Here is a 5,081-nt window from a genome sequence, read left to right as displayed (position 1 = left end):
CATTGATGAAAAGCACTAAAAAGAGCAGGCACTTAGCAAATGATTTCTGAATTCAGTTGAATCGAACAAAGAATACGTTGTTAAAAACTAGTCATGTTCCTGTCAAGAATTTACAAGCTACAGATAAAGATTTTTGTTTACTTTTTCTTCCTTACCCAAGAAGTTGGTTATTCCTAGTAACTCTTCTCTCTCAGGAATAAAAACTACTACTTGCAGAGTAACGCTGTAGGTGTACAGCAATTTGCAAAGGGCGTCATTAAAAGTCTGATTCTCCATTGTATAAATGGGTTTCCGTGGGACTTAATCCCAGGTGTTGAAAATAGACTTTGACCAAGTTTGTTGTGAACTGTTTCTAAGTTACAGAACTGTTTAACTGAATAAAACTTCTGGAGCATTTTGAATGTTGTTTTTGTCCCTTCTCTTTGCAATCCATGAAAGAAATAGTCTTTTGGCCTTAGTGTTGACCCTCGAGCAGCAGAAATCCTAATCTAGCTTCATGAATCATATAATATGACTTAGTTCTAGATAATTAGATATATAATCAGTGCCTGACAAAGCCATGATGTTTAAGGGCAAATTTCCTCTGTCACCACCTATTGTTAGAAAGTTATCATCTCATATTATTAGGGCAAAAGGAGGAATGATTTAGCTAATATAAACTCATAAGTGCATAAACCTTTAGAAGCATAAGGATATGAAGATGTCATCTAGCCCAATAACACAATTTTATTGATTAAAGTGTGGAGGAAATGACTTATGGAAAGTCATAATACAGAATAAGGATCAGAAAAATCAAAATCTGATTCTGCAAGTAGAATCAGAAAAATCTAACTTAATAGTAGAATAGCACTTCTGTCTGGGTATTTTTTTCTGTTCTTTGCATTCCATAAGACAACATGTGATTCAAAGGCTAATATGATTAAATAGGACTATTTACTGCCTTATTGATATATTTTCTTTGGTTTGCATATATTGATTATTCACCTGTATTCTAGAAGTAGTTAATTCCAAGAATACAAAGTCATTGCAAGTAATAATAGACTGATACTTCAAACAACCCCTCATTGGGAAGAAAAAGTAAGACTCTTCCTTCATCTTTAGCTTTCCAAAATATCACTAAAGCTTCTGAATGAGACAGTTGTAAAAAAATTACTAGCATTATTTTGCTTATTTCTATAATTAAAATATTCACATGTTTTAACCTTAATATATTTACATATATATGTATATGTGGCTATATGTTGTATTGGCTGAATTCAGATGGAATGTTAAATATGAATAAGAGTCAGTAAGCCAGTTTGTTTGGAATAGGTTGGAGGAGATCTGGTGATTTGGAATCAGCCTAGAAAAATAGGCTAGAACCAGATTGTAGAGACCTTTAAATGACAACTAGAGAAGTTTGTATTTTAGCCTATATACAACAGGAGCCACCAAAAACTTGACTAGCCTAATAATAAAACCTGAAAATATAACTGCTGAAAATGTGAGGCATTTACATTCTCTTTATTTAATATTCTACACATCTCTGTATTTTTATGGATGAAAGATAAAGTGAACACAACTCATTAGACAGTTGTGACAGATTTCCTGTTCCTGAGATTTTGCACTTACCCGAAAGTGATGCAATGCTTGTGCCCGGTACTTTTACCAGCTATATTGTCTTGGTTGCAATTTCTATTATAGATCCTATTTTCACAGTCCCACATCCTTCTTTCTCAATAAAGTCTTCTTCTTGAACATCTGTTAGGCAACTTTCACTGCTATTGCAATTTATTCTTTTTTTACTTTTTTTTTATCTTGAAATATGATTTCATGAACTAGAATGGGGGGGTTCATACGAGGAAATCCCTGTTGCCACTATGCTTCTCTGTGATTGATCTTTTTAAGGGTTTGCTTGAGGACACTGGAAGGTTAAAGAATTTGCATGCTTGTGTCACAGGCAGAGCTTGAACTGGGATTTTCTGACTCTATGGTCAGCTCTGTAGATATTATTCCACACTGCTTCTTATTAGGGAGAGTCATCATCTTCTCTAAATATGTTACATATTCCTTGTCCCTTCCCTTGAGATTCAGAGTGTATGTTTCTGACTTTGGTAGCATACGACTCAGTCCTCATAATCTATCGATCCTTCAGATAACTCCAACTGTGAACAATAAGGAATGTGCTGAAAAATAGCTCATGACACTTTGCAAGAAACATTTGTTAATTTTTCCATAGAAGCATTTACACTTTAAGGAATTGCCAGGCCCAAAATAGGACTTGATTCATTATTTTTTTAATTGTTTAGACTTCAGGAAATAATAAAGAAAGTGTTAATAATGCTGATTAAAATTAAAAGAATGGGGGTTCCGGGTTAAGATGGCGGCAGAGTAAGAAGCAGCTCTTAACCTCTCCTGACCGAAACACACAAAACTCCTCAAGGGGACATAAAAACAAGTCCAGACGAACGGAGGAACCCCCACAACAGGGCACAGTGTGGAAGGTACCTGGAATCGAGGCATTTCCATGCTATAAAGGGGTGAAACAGCCCTCACGAAATCGCAGGCTGAGCAACCACCCCACCCCCACCCCCTCCACACACAACATCTATAGCTCCGAAGCCAGCTAAAAAGAAATAGAGCAAGTTTGGGGCACCCATCGAGTCATTGGCAGCTCCGGGGCCTGTTCCTGAGAGCAGCAAGACTTAGGACCCCATTAAGCCAAAAAACGCAGGCGAAATCTGAGCGCGGGAGCAGGACGCAGGGCGCAGAGCGCAGGCTGAGAGCACAGGCACTGTGGAGGCGTGGGTGGAGGCAGACACAGCCAGGAACTAAAGCCTAAGTGGGGAACCAGTGTGGACGGGTATACGACTGTGGAAGCAGCGCCCTAAGACTTGTAAAGGAACCTCCGGCAGAGGATCAAGCAAGGGGGTCCACCAGGGGGCTTGACCTTGGAAAAAACCAGAACTCAGACCTCAGGAGCCAATAGATCGCGGACAGACACTGAGCGCGAGGATAAATCTGAGAAGCTGCTGGGCTAAAAATGGCTACTCAGCCTCAGGAAGTTCAGAAGAGAAAGAATAACAACAAGAAAAAGAAGTCTTTAACACTCGACAGCTTTTACACAGAGAAAATCCAGACAACCAAGCAAACAGAGGAGGAGAACAAACAAGCATCCGGACCCTCCTCAAATAAGGAAAACTCCTCACAAGCTATGGAAGAGTTCAAAACTGAGATTTTGAGGAAAATGGAAGAGATCTGGCAAGAAAATAACTGTTTAAAAGGTAGAATCATGCAATTGGAAAGTGAGGCTCAGAAATCGAACACCAGAAATGACCAGATTGAAAAGGAATACCAGAAGATTATGGCCGAAAACCAGAATATTATGCCCGAAAACCGAAAGATTATGGCCGAAAATCAATCCCTAAAGGCTAGAATTGAGCAAGTAGAAACTAATGATCTCTCAAGACAACAAGAACAAATAAAACAAAGCCAAAAGACTGAAAAAATAGAAGGAAACATGAAATATCTCAATGAGAGAGTGACAGACCAAGAAAACCGGTCTAGAAGAGACAATTTGAGAATAATCAGTCTTCCAGAAAAACCAGAAATTAATAGAAACCTGGACTCCATACTAACAGAAATAATTCAGCAAAATTGCCCTGAAGTCCTACAACAAGAGGGCAATATAGACATTGAAAGGATTCATAGAACACCTGCCGTATTCGATCAAGACAGGAAAACACCAAGAAATATCATTGTAAAATTCAAGAGTTTCCAAGCAAAAGAAAAAATCTTACAAGAAGCCAGAAAGAAACAATTCAAATATCAAGGAGCACCAATCAGGATCACACAGGATCTGGCAGCCTCAACGCTAAAAGACCGCAAGGCGTGGAATACGATATTCAGAAAGGCAAGAGAGCTGGGCCTGCAACCACGGATCAACTACCCATCAAAATTGACTATATATTTCCAGGGGAAAGTATGGGCATTCAACAAAATTGAAGAATTACAGGTATTTGCACAGAAAAGTCCAGGGCTAAATGGAAAGTTTGATATCCAACCACAAAAATCGAGAGAAACCTGAAAAGGTAAATAAGATACAGAGGGGAAAGAAAGAAATTTATAATTTTTAAATTTGCCTTTTTAAGGGCCTCAGTGAGATCTAATTATCTGTATACCTATGTAGAGAAATTTTATGTTTAATTCTCTGTAGTGAACTCTATTCACTATTATAATATTCACTATTATAGTAATCAGAAGAATAATTAACAGGGTGAGGGTGGAACACTAAATAATCTAAGATGGCATGGGGGATGGGAAAGAGGGGGTGAATAGCAGGGGACACCAAGAGAAACTTGAGTGAATAAGAAAATAGAATATTCTATTACACACAAAGAGGGCATGGGAGGGAGAGGGGACAAATACTATTATTAGAAGGAGAGGAAGAGAGCATAAAGAGGTAATAATCAAACCTTACTCTCAGTGTAATCAACCCGGAGAGGGAAGAGTAGCTATACTATCCATTGGGAAATAAAACTCTTATCTAACCCTTCTGAGAAAGTTAGAAGGGATAAAACAAGGGGAGCAGGGGAGTGGGGAGGACAAAAAAAGGGAGGGGAGAAGGGGGAGGGAATTCATAAGGCCTTTAAAAACAAAAAGAGGGGGGGAAAATAAGGGAGGGGGTAGAAAGGGAAGTCAATCAAGGGAGGGGATAAGGGATAGGGTCTTAATAGCAAACCACTGGTTTTACAGGAAATAGCTTAAGGAGAAGGGGTAGGAATGGGGGAGGATTTGAAAATGTCAGCAAATGCACAACTGATGATTATAACTCTGAATGTGAATGGGATGAACTCGCTCATAAAACGGAAGCAAATAGCAGAGTGGATTAGAAACCAAAATCCCACCATATGTTGTCTACAAGAAACACATATGAGGCGGGTGGACATACACAAGTTTAAGGTTCAGGGTTTGAGCAAAATCTTTTGGGCGTCAAATGAGAAAAAGAAGGCAGGAGTGGCTATTATGATTTCTGACAAAGCCAAAGTAAAAATAGATATGATTAAAAAAGACAGGGAAGGTCATTACATCCTGATTAAAGG

Source organism: Gracilinanus agilis, chromosome 1 (genome assembly GCF_016433145.1).
Source record: "Gracilinanus agilis isolate LMUSP501 chromosome 1, AgileGrace, whole genome shotgun sequence".
NCBI classification, from domain to species: domain Eukaryota; kingdom Metazoa; phylum Chordata; class Mammalia; order Didelphimorphia; family Didelphidae; genus Gracilinanus; species Gracilinanus agilis.
The sequence above is the reverse complement of the archived record's forward strand: the minus strand, read 5'-3'. Positions refer to the sequence as shown.